General features: G+C 50.8%; 1 protein-coding gene across 2 annotated transcripts in view; it reads left to right on the top strand.

Annotated features, from left to right (window-relative positions):
* Window positions 1-11902: 11902 nt before the first annotated feature.
* DNAI2 (dynein axonemal intermediate chain 2) overlaps window positions 11903-12193 on the top strand; it is a 23208-nt gene continuing 22917 nt past the window's right edge. For both annotated transcript variants that reach the window (XM_079131956.1, XM_079131954.1), the window contains exon 1: window positions 11903-11997. The gene's annotated coding sequence lies outside the window, so the exon portion shown is untranslated. The remainder of the gene's footprint in view (window positions 11998-12193) is intronic.

Raw genomic sequence — 12193 nt, 5'->3', positions numbered from 1 at the left:
CCCTGCTTCCTTTACGGCATCTCTGGGGAAGCACCGAGCCGGCCTGGGTGGCTCCCCAGCACTGGCTCCAGCTCTCCCGCCGTCCTAAGACACTGTGCACGGGCTGGGGATGTAGCTCAGTTGGTAGAGTGCTTGCCTCACATGCACAAGGCCCTGGGTTCAATCCCCAGCACCACAAAAAAATAAATAAGACACCGTGTGCTTTCAGTGGCAGCTGCACACCCTGAATCCACAGCATTTCAAGGAGCCCCCAAAGAGGGCAGCAGAATGTCCTCCAGGGAGCTTGGGAGAGGCAGAGAGCCTGGTGCAGCCACCTCGCCACCTCAGAACGGGGCACCAGAACTGGCCTTACCCACCCCCTTACTTCCTGGTCCCTGGGTACCAAGACCCGTGGAGACGGGAGCTGCAGACAGGCCCTGCATGAAGCAGGAGGGCGGCATGGGAATGCTCAGGCCTCAGGGGGGCTTGACCAGTACCCCATGTGCCAGCCCCTGTCCCTACCTGGCGTGCAGCAGTGTCTCAGCCACAGGATGACAGGGTGGGAAGAGTGGTCATTGGGCCACTGTCCTCCACCAGACTCATGCTTACCATCCTCTGACAACCGACTACCAAGTGCGGGAAGGGGACAGCCATGTAACATGATCCTGGAGGAAGAGCACAGGCCATCGGCCCCCAGGCAGAGCTGTGCTGCCCCCAGCAGTTCCTCCAAAGCCGGCTCACCTCCAGCTGCGAGGTCTGTCTAGGCGCTGCGGGGTGGTTATCAACACCTCTCCCTCCAAACACTGCTGTACTGGAATATGGAGAATTGCCTTCCTTTCCTCCCCTTTCACTTATGAAACTAAGATTGTACTGATTGCTTATCACAAGGGCAGTCCGATCTGCTGCTTTGTGTGACCCGTGTATAGACGTTTCTATTAACTGGCTTATTTAGAAATGGGGCCTTCCTACGTTGCTCGGGCTTCAGAGTCCTGCCTGGGCTCCATGATCCTCCTACCTGAGCCTTCCCAGTGCTGAGACTAACAGACACACGCCACCACATCCAGCCAGCTTTTACATTTTGAAATTGTTTTGTGGTTTGTTTGTTTGTTTTTAAACCAGACACTAGCAACTGATTTTGGTGGCAGAGAACACTAACTTCAATCCATAATTAAGCAAAACGTTTTCTCTCCCCCAAGGAATTCCATTCTTCTCATTATTTTATAGAACTGTATTACGAAAAAAGTGTTTTCAATTATCATAGTGTTTTTAATCTCATCAGTCTTGTGCGTGGAAATCAGTTTTCTCTTTTGTCAAAAGCACCTACGTGATTTGGGAGGCTGAGGTAGGAGGATCACAAGTTCAAGGCCAGCCTCAGCAACTTAGAGAGACCCCGTCTCAAAATAAAAAGGGGTAGGGATGGTATTAGATATGGAAAAAAAAAAAAAAAAAAAAAAAAAAACCCAACACAGTGAGTCCGGAGAAAGGGATGAAAAAGCCATACATTGAGAGCTTTCCAGCGCATTCCTTCCCAATGACAGAACAGTCCCCAGAAAGGAAGCCAAAGCATTAATCCTTCCCCAAATACATGCCTTCCCAGTGATTGTGCAATGGGACCTGAGGGGAAGGAAACCAACACTGAATGCTGACCCCAGACCCTCCGTTCTTTTCTTTTTTTAAGTTGTAGATGGACAAAATACCTGTATTTTATGTATCTATTTTATGTGGTGCTGCAGATCAAACCCAGTGCCTCACCCGTGCTAGGCAAGCGCTCCCCCCGGAGCCACAACTCCAGCCCCAGACCCTCCATTCTTCTCCAAGTAAAAATATTGCCCAGTAAAAACAAATTTTTAAATTCTCACAAACCTGTTTCCTAAGTGCCCAAACGGATAGGCTCACTAGGCCACCCTCAAAATAACCTCCATAAACCCCGGGCCTTTGTTCAGTGGCTCATGCTCCACCAGGAGAGTGGCTCCACCAGCACCCTTTCATCCCTGCCTCCCCCGTTCCTGTGTGAAACCTCATTTCTGAACAAACAGCTGAGATGATTCGGGAGGTTGGCAGCCTGCCTGCTCTTTTGGCACTAACAGATGGGGCCTCCTAGTCCAGCACCCCTGGCGTCCATCCCTAAAACCACAGAAATAAATAAATAAAAGTACCTTCATGATTGGTTTTTTTTCCTCTCTTGGCCTGCAAAGTCTGAAATATTTGCCATCTTTTACAGTAGTTTACAGTTTGCTGACCCCTCACTTTCTCTAAATTCTGGAAATTCAGAAGTACCGAAGGCAGTCATGGTCCTAGACTTCATGGAGACCATACGCGAGGAAGGACCAACCAACACATCTGCCTGGATGCAAATTCAGGATCATGTATTCCAGACTGCTGGCATCTTGTGCTTCCACCTTTGGCTTGTGCGTGCGTGTGTGTGTGTGTGTGTGTGTGTGTGTGTTTAGTTTTCTAATTTCGCAGGGCTGGGGTTGAACCCAGGGCCTCATGCATGCAGGCAAGGGCTCTACCTCCACGCTGTCTGCTTAAGTTGATCATTATTTTCCCCATTACAAAAAACACGTGTGCTGCAAACATTCCAAACTTCAGAAAAATGTGTGCAAAAGTGAAAATCCTCCCTGATCCTCAGTCCAGAGCATGCTTCCATGAACGGTCCGGTGTAAATTCTCCCAAGTTCTGTCCTAAAATTATCTGTAGAGCTACAACACTCTGCGCAGCGTTCTGCAGTTGCTTTTCCTACTTCACACTGTCCCTTCTCATTGTTTTAAAATTTGCTCCCCTTGCAACCACTGAGGTGCGTGCATACGGAGAACGCAGGCTCCAGAATCCCACAGGGGAGACGCTGTCCTGCCTGGCAAGGGCCCCCGGCAGGCACAACCCGAAGCCACCCCGGGGTTCACACGGGGAGCACGCAGCACGCAACACGTGCCTGTGCCCATGTTCACGGGGTCTCACACGGACTCATGGCTTTATAGGCTCCGTCAAGAGCTGTCCCTTAAGTTGTAGCTGTTGTGGTTTGGATATGAGATGTCCCCAAAAGCTCATGTATGGGACAATGAGTGAATGTTCAGAGGTGACATGATTAGATTGTGAGAGCTGTGAGCTAATCGGTGGATTAATATACCTGGACGGATTAACTGGGTGGTAGCTGTGGGCATGTAGGGTGTTGGAGGTAGGAGGTCACTGGGAGTGTGCCTTTAGGGGATTTATTTTGTCCCTGGAACCTTTTCTTTCTTCCTTCCTTCCTTCCCCTCCCCTCCCTCCCTGTCTCTCCCTGTCTCTCCCTCTCTCTCCCTCCCTCGCCCCTGACCATCATGAACTGAGTAGCTTTCCTCTGCCGTGCCCTTCTGCCATCATGTTCGCCCTCACTCAGGCCCAGAGCTATGGAGTTGACGACCGTGGCCTGATCCTCTGCAGCTCTGAGTCAGAATCAGCTTTCCCTCCTCTAAGCTGTGTTGGTGGGTACAGTTCTTGGTGGGTAAATCGGTCACTGCTACACGGACTGATTCAAACAGTGGGTGACTAACTGTAGGATGGGTCCTGGGAGAGGGACACATGGGGGCACAGGGACCTCACTCCCGACAGGTTGAGTCAGTGGGGAGCTGCAGCATCTGAACAGGCCACCTGGGGCAGCCAAGTCGAAGTCCGGACCAGCACTGACATAGAGGCCCAGGGACCTGGACCTGGGGGACACCATATGCATGTGGTCACTAATGCCATGGAGGAAGGTGGGGCAGAGCAGGACGACTCAGCTGGGAGGAGCCTAATGAGGCCACTGAAGGAGCCAGAGGAGACACGGCCAGGAAAGAACAAGGAGGCAGGAGGCAGACCAGTGGGGAGGCTCGAAGGCAAGGCCCAGGGCAGGGTGCTGGGTCCCACCAACAAACACATGAGGGGGCACAGCCACTAGGCCAGGCGGCCGGGGAATCTCGGCCTTCGCCTCCTATGCAGCAGAGAAAGAAGAGCTGGAGGGAGGGCAGCCTTTGAAGTGCGTGCTTGACATCCTAGCACCTCCTGGACTCCCCCAAACTCTGAATGCTCTGGGGTGACCTAGAGCCCCAGGCTCTGACTGCAGTCTCCGGGTCTCAGAGAGAGCAAGAGGAAAGCAATATGGTTAAACCTCTGTCAGCCGCTCGGGAGGCTGAGGCAGGAGATTGGAAGTTTGAGGCCAGTCTCAGCAACTTAGCAAAACTCTGTCTCAAAACAAAAAATAAAAAGGGCTGGGGATGTGACTCAGTGAGAAAACACCCCAGGGTTCCATCCCCAACACCCAAGAAATAAAAAATAACAAAAGCCTCCGAGGTTTCTGGTCAGCCTTCCATCTCCAATCCAGAGCCTGTGACAACCAGTGGTGGCATATCAGGCAGAGGACGGGTGTCCTAGAGCAGAAGGCCCAAGTTCACAGGGCGTGGCGTCTTCTGAAATGCCTTAAGCGTTCCCCCCTTTCCAAAGTCTCTTCACCCGGCCCCAGAAATACACTCAAATGTGGCTCCTTCTCCTTTTTTCCCATGTTCCTCTTTTCTCTGGATATGGACCGTGGGTGCCTTTTTTATTCTGGGGTCCCCAATTCCCCAAGAAAAGTCCCAGCTCTATGGCCCCAGTCCGGGTGGAGAACATCCTCCAATACTGTCACCTGGAACTTGAGGAAAGGAGGGGGCAGAGGAGCCTGGAGGCATGCTCGGCCTGCCTGCCAACAGGACCACGTCCCTGAGAGGGAGTCTCGCACCGACGGCCCAGGGAGGTCTGGTCTGGGTGGTGGTCCCGCCCTTGGTAGGATGGATGCCGTCCTCAAAGCTGTCGAAGACGGCTCTGCAGCTCACACACAGCTACCCAGGCACTCTGCTGCTGGAGGGAAGCGGGGCGTGGAAGCGGATGTGTGCTGGGCTCCACGGCAGAGTCTGCGCACCTTCTCCCCACAAAGCAACGGGCAGCCTGTTTTCAACATCAGTGGGGAGAGAGACAGTTTCTTCCAAATGTCATTATACTGCACATTATGGGCCAAAGAGAGCTCAGGCTACAACAGTGACCACCTAAGCCCTATGGAGAAGAATTCTGAATAATGCAGTAGCTACTCTGCCCAGAGAAGGCAGACCACGACTCCCCAACCCAAGAGTGCACAGCATTTTCCTTCCACAGAGTTCAGTATGGAAGCAGGGCGGGGGTTAAGCCCAGAGTAGGAAAGCCATGCACACACTCCTCAGCAGAGCAATCAAGATGAGCACCAAAGAGTCCAGCATGGTGGCTCACGCCAGTGATCCCAGAGACTCAGGAGGCTGGGGCAGGAGGATCGCAGGTTTGAGGCCAGTCTTAGCAACTTAGTGAGGCTCTGAGCAACTTAGAGAGACCCTGTCTCAAGAAATCAAGAAATATAAGGGCTTTGGATGTAACTTAGTAGTAGAGCACCCTTGGGTACAATCCCCACAACAACAACAACAACAATAATAATAATAATAATGGACACCATAGTGATCCACAGGGCATAGCATGTACCCTGATAGGATGGCATGATGAAATGGTTACCTTGTCTCTGGGATCTTTCTTCCCAAAACCTATAACTGCAGTCTAACCATGAAAAAAAAAAAAAAAAAAAAATCAAGCACATACCACCAGTCAAGGGACATTCTACAAAGAGCTGACTAGCACTCCTCAAACTGTCAAGGTTATTAAAAACCAGAAAAGTCTGGGAAACAAGAGGAACCTAAAAAGACATGATGATGAAAGGCAATCTGAGATCCTAGAACAGAAAAAAAGACACCGGAGTATATAAGTCAGCTTTGCATTGCTACAACAAAATACCTGAGAAAAGAAACTGAGAGGAGGAAATATTTATTTCAGCTCACAGTTTCAGAAGTTTTAGTCCATGGTCACCTGACTCCACTGATTCTAGACTGTGGTGAGGCAGATCATCATGGTGGGGAGCGGGTGAGAGAGCAAAGTTACTCACCTCCAGGTGGCCAAGAAGCAGAAAGAGGAAGGGTCTGCAGGATGGCGTGGCAGGAGACACCCTCCCAGGGCATGCCCCCAGAGACCTGCTTCCTCCAACCAGGCTCCACCTCTTAGTACCCACCACCTCCCCAAAATGCCATATGCTAGGAACCTATCAAGACATTGACCCACGGATGGGTTAATCGCTTCCTAAGACCCCACACCCCAACACTTGGAGGCCAGGCCTTCAACACCTGACTGAGCCTTTGAGAGACATTCCAGAATCAAACTCTAACAGCAAGAAACTAAGGATATTTTTTAAAACTATGGACTTCATTTAGTTAATCATAGTATGTATCCGCTGGGGGTGGGGCTCAGTGGTAGAGTGCTTGCCTAGCATGTGTGAGGCACTGGGTTCAATCCTCAGCACCACATGTAAACAAATTAATTAAATAAAGGTGCATCAATAACTTGAAAAATATTTTTAAAAAATAATAGTATGTCTCAATATTAGCTCACACATTTAAAAAAAATGTACAGTGCTAATGTAAGATGGTAATGATAGAGGAAACCAGATATGGGGCATCTGGGAATCCTCTGTACTACCTTTGCAACTTTTCTATAAACCCACAACTGTTCTAAAATAAAACAGTTATTTTAAAAGGGGAGGGACAGCAAGGATGGCCCCTTTCGGTAGATATTTGTATTCAACTTAGTACTGAAAGTTCCAGCCAAAACATTAAACAAGATTAAGAATAATAACAAGCATTCAAATTGGAAGGGAAGAAGTAAAACTCTGTTCACAGGTGATATAATCTTACATGTGGAAGACTAAGTATTCAAAATAATTGTTATAACTAATAAATTCAGCAAAGTAACTAGATATTAAATCAACACGAAAAATCAGTTACATTTCTGTACAATAATAATGAACAATTGGAGGAAAGAAATTTGTTTCAAATTTGCCACTACAAACTTTTTCATTTGAAGTAGCATCAAAAAAATAAAATAAAATAAAACTCCTCAGAATCAACTTAACCCAGGAGACAAAAGCTCTGTACAATGAAAACAGGCACCAGAAGAAATTAAAGATGTAAACAAATGGAAAGTCATCCACATTCCCAGAGTGAAACCCTGTCAAGATGTCTACCCCACCCCAAATGATCTACAGACTCAACGCAGTTCTGTCAAAATCCCTACGACACTTTTTGCAGAGATTAAAAAAATTTATCCTGGCTGGCGGTGTGGCTCAGTGGTAAAGTACTTGCCTAGCCTGGGCCAGACTCTGGGTTTGATCCTAGTACATCCAAATAATAAAGAAAGAAAAATCCATCCCAGAATTTATGTGGGGTGTCTCACAGGACTCCAAAGAGCCAAATCGATTTTGAAAAAGAACAAAGCTGGAGGACTCACACTTCCTGATTTCAAAACTTAGTGCAAAGCTCTAGAAATCAAGAATGTGGTTCTGGCATGAGGACAGCTAAACAGACCCCTGGCCTTGAACATGCCAAGCCAGTACCCTAGCACTTGAGTTGCGCCCCCAGCCCCAGAAAGACAGGCTTTTAAACCAATGGTGATAACCTAAATGTCAGACCTAAAACTATAAAACTCTTAGAAGAAAACGTAGCAGGGAAAATTTTTATGACTTTGAACTTAGCAATTAGCAATTTCTTGGACATGATACAAAGACATAGGCACAAAAAAAAAAAAAAAGAAAAAAAGAAAGAAAGAAAGAAAGAAAGAAAAGAAAAAGCAGATGGTATGGTTTGGATGTGAGGTGTCCCCCAAAAACTCACGTATGAGACAATGCAAGGAGAAATGGTTGGTCACAGGCCTAACCTAATCAGTGAATCAGTCCCTGATGGGATGAACCGAGTGGTAACTGGAGGCAGGTGGGGTGAGGCTGGAGGAGGTGGTTCATTGGGGGCGGGGCCGTGGGGTACACATTTTGTATCTGGAGCACAGATCCTCTCTCTCTCTGCTTCCTGAGCATCATGCGAGCTGCTTCCCTCTGCCACACTCTTGCACCATGATGTCCTGCCTCACCTTGAGCCCCGAGGAAGGGAGCCTGCTGTCTATGGATTGAGACTTCTGAAACTGTGAGCCCCAAACAAACTTTTCCTCCTTTAAAATCCTTCTGGTCACAGTAGTGAAAGAGCAACAAACAGCAAACGAACTGGACTTTATGAAAATTAGACCCAGGCACCACGGTGCAGGCCTGTAATCTCAGCAACTCCACGAGGCTGAGACCGGAGGATCGCAAGTTCAAGACCAGCCTCAGCAACTTAGTGAGGCCCTAAGCAACTTAGCAAAACCCTGTCTCCGAATAAAAAAAAAATAAAAAGGCTGGCTGAGTGATTAAGCACTCCTGGGTTCAATCCCCCATACCAAAAAAGGAAGGAAGGGAGGAAATTAGAAATGTTTATGCATCAAAAGATATTATTAGCTAGGCACAGTGGTACACTACCACAATCCTAGTTGCAAGTTCCAGACCAGTCTGGAAAATGTAGCAAGACCGTGTCTCAAAACAAAAATTTTAAAAAGAATTGGGGGGAATAGCTCAATTGTAGAGCATCCCTGGGTTCAATCCCTAGTACCACACACACACACACACACACACACACACACACAGAAAATAAGTATTGGCAAAAAGATGGAAAGACCGCCCTTAAGCATATGGATAGGAGTGTAAAGTGGTACAGCTGCTGTATGGAAATTCCTCGGAAAATAGAACTGCCTTGTGATCTAGCAATTCCTTCTGGTATAGACCCAGAGGAATACTTGCACACCCCTTTCCATTGCAGCGTTATGCATGACAGCTGAGATGCAGAAGCACCTCAGGTGTGGAATATACATACCTAATGGAATTTCATTCGGCCTTAAAAAGGACAGAAATTCTGGCGCACACCACAACACCGGTGAACCTTGAGGACATCGGCTAAGTGAAGTAAGAGAGTCACAAAAACTGTGTTTCCACTTACACGAGACGCTTAGTCAGTCATAGAGACAGAAGCCAGGCGTGGAAGGCCTGCGATCCAGGGACTAGGAAGCCCGAGACAGGAGGATCACAAGTTCGAGGCCAGCCTCAGCAATATAGCAAGGCCCTCTGCAACTCAGTGAGACCCTGTCTTAAAAATAAAAAAGGCTATAATGCCTCTGGGTTCAATCCCCAGTCCTCTCTACAAAAAGTCATAGAACCAAAAAGGAAAGCGAAGGTGGTCACCGCGGGCGTGGGGAACGGGGCCTACTGTTTCTTGGGTACAGCTTCTTTGGGAAGACGGAAGGGCGCTGGAGATGGGCAGTGGGCGTGGCTGCATACGCTGCAAATGTGCTCCCTGCTTTTGAACCGTACCCTAACATGCTGAAGACAGTAAATTTTGTAACATTTTATCACAATAAAAAAATCAGAAAAGGAAAGGAGGGGTCAGGGGCACAGTGGATCGTGGACTGGCCTAGAAAATGTCCAGGGCCAGGCGCTGCTCTGGGCAAAGAATTTCTGTTGCCGCCAGCAGACGCAGTGATTGGGCGGAGATCTGAGAGAGAGTGCAAGATTTTAAAAACGACTTCCTGGTGAATGCTCCTCATTATATGACCTCACGCTGGTTTCCCAGGGTGGCTGCGTTAGGCCTGCCAAGAGGTTACCAGAGAACAGTTTCCGGCGGCAGTTGGCAACACTTGGGCCTCCTGATTGTGGGTGTGGGTGGGGAGCCCAAAATAAATCACTGAATAAGAGAAAGTTTCCTTTCAACTTTTCCCATTCCTCTTTGCTTATCCACCCCCTCCCCCACGCTCCACCCATATCAGCAGCCGGCCTCCCGGGCGGGTGGGAGCCACAGCCCCGCCAGCCACTCTGGGTCCCTCCATCCTGCAGCTCCTTTCCTACCTCTGGGCGGTGAGTCTGGCTCTGATTGGCCGCTGCTCACACGAAGCCCTTTCAGTGGGGTTTTGCACCCCCTCCCCACCCCGCTGCAGGAGTGCTTGGCCAGAGAAGCTGGTGGCAGCAGGAGCCAAGTGGGAGGGGTAGGCGGCAGAAGCTTTTAGGGGCTCATCTTCGGTAGCGAGGCCCGCAGGGTGGGGATGTCCTTGCCCTTCTCTGTTCAAGGCAGGACAGTGTCAAAAGTGTGTTTGTGGAGGGGCTGGGAAGCAGGAGAGGAGTGGGCACTTCTGTTACTTCCGAGCTCCAAACCCCACTCAGGGCTTCCCACAGGAAATCTGGGAATCCCCTGCCTCTGGGCCCCTCACAAACTGGCTGCGAGTGACCTTTGCCAAGTCCTCTCTTATTTCTCCCCTGCAGGACAGTCCACTGCTGTCAGAGTGATCCACCACCCACCCCATGCCTTTCCTCCTTGAGGACCACCTCTCCTTTGCTCACGTCACCCTCCACTCCCAGTCTGGAACGCTCTCCCCAGCCCTTCCCCCTGCAACTTGGAACCAATTTCCAAGGCTCAGTTCCAACCCCGAATCCCACTCTTTGGATGACTCATTTCCTGTCTGTCCAAATCTCCAGCGTCCATCCCTGAACCCAGGTTAACCTCCTTCCCTGCCATGGTAAATAGAGAGGGGGTGTTTATTCCTGTCCCACCAGCTCTGCCTTCAGCACAGGGCCGGACACTCCTCTGTGTCATCTCATTTAATCCTCCTGATTATCCTCTAAGGGCAGCTGCTATCCCCCCACTTTGCAGATGAGGGAAACTGAGGCTTAGAAACGGAAAGGAACTTGCCCAGGTAGCAAATGGCCAAAGGGCACTCCAAGCTTCCCACGGGAGCCGGGAGCCGTCTGGGTCCCAGATGTGGTCTCTAGCCAAATCTCCTTCTCTTAGTTTACATTACCTCACTTTAATTGCCTTCATCCCTGAGAAACATCCATTCACTCATTCACTCAGGGAACACTTACTACAGGTTTGCAACGAGCCAGCTGTGCAGCTAAGTGGTGGAAATCCAGGGCCCCCGTGGCAAGGAGTTTCCTCTGGGTCAGTGTGGGCCCACGTGTTCACTACTCAAAGTGTAGGGGAGATGGTAGCAGGGGGACGAGGCAATTACTGGAAGGAAGCCAGGTGCGGTGCAGGCAGGAGGATGGAGCGTTCATAGGGCTGGGGGTGTGGCTCAGTGGTCCAGTACCCCTGAGTTTAGGGAGGGAGGGAGGGAGGGAGGGAAGGAAGGAAGGGAGGGAGGGAGGGAGGGAGGGAAGGAAGGGAGGGAGGGAGGGAAGGAAGGAAGGAAGGAAGGAAGGAAGGAAGGAAGGAAGGAAAGGAAGGGAGGAAGGGAGGAAAGAAGGGAAGGGAGGGAGGAAGGGAGGAAGGGAGGGAAGGAAGGAAGGAAGGAAGGAAGGAAGGAAGGAAGGGAGGAAGGGAGGAAGGGAGGGAGGGAAGGAAGGAAGGAAGGAAGGGAGGGAAGGAAGGAAGGAAGGAAGGAAGGAAGGAAGGAAGGAAGGAAGGAAGGAAGGAAGGGAGGGAGGGAGGGAGGGAGGGAGGGAGGGAAGGGAGGGAGGGAGGGAGGGAAGGAAGGAAGGAAGGAAAGGAAGGGAGGGAGGAAGGGAAAGGGAGAGAGAGAGAGCAAGGGAAAAGAAAGAGAAGAAGAGAAGAGAAGAAAAGAGAAACTGCAGGAAGGAGTGGTACAATGGCCTGCCAAGATGAGGAGCAAACCACGAGGCCTCCCACCAGCCAGGGCTCAGGGCTTCCCAAGCACTACTGTTCCTGGTTTTCTCGGACCTTGCTGACCCACGTGGACAGGCGCCACTGCAAAGCCCCCTGCAAACGTTTACTCCCACTACCGGCAGTTCACTGACGTGGCCACTTTTGCTCCCCAACCCCCGACCCCCAGGAGAGGAGGGCCAGGCTGTGCTTCCGACGCCACGCGCGGGAGTCACGTGCCCGGGGTCGCTTCCCGCGCCGCCCGCGCCCCCCCCCCCCGACCCCGCCTGGGGTTGCTAGGCAACCGGTAAACTCAGCGGCAGCGGAGCCGTTTGAGTAGCTTCCCCGTCTGCGGAGTAGCCCGGCGCGGCAGGAGGAGCCCACACAGGATAAGGGGCTGCGCCGGGAGGACGCTGCACCTGAGGAGGAGAGTGGAGGGGGAAGGAGAGCGCCCCCCAGGGTAATAATCCCCCACCGTGCAAAACTTCCTCTTGGCGGGCTTCTGGGATCGCTCAGCCCGTGGTGGACCCAGGACCAGTGCTCCTAGTGACCTCCGCCACATGGGTATCCCCCAGTCACGGGATCTGCAACTTCTGAACATGCTGCGCCCTGCACCCCGGCGCCCCCGGGTCCTGAACGCTCTGTGTCCTGGAGGG

The sequence above is a fragment of the Sciurus vulgaris genome, assembly GCF_902686455.1.
Source record: "Sciurus vulgaris genome assembly, chromosome: 3".
NCBI classification, from domain to species: domain Eukaryota; kingdom Metazoa; phylum Chordata; class Mammalia; order Rodentia; family Sciuridae; genus Sciurus; species Sciurus vulgaris.
The sequence above is the reverse complement of the archived record's forward strand: the minus strand, read 5'-3'. Positions and strand labels throughout refer to the sequence as shown.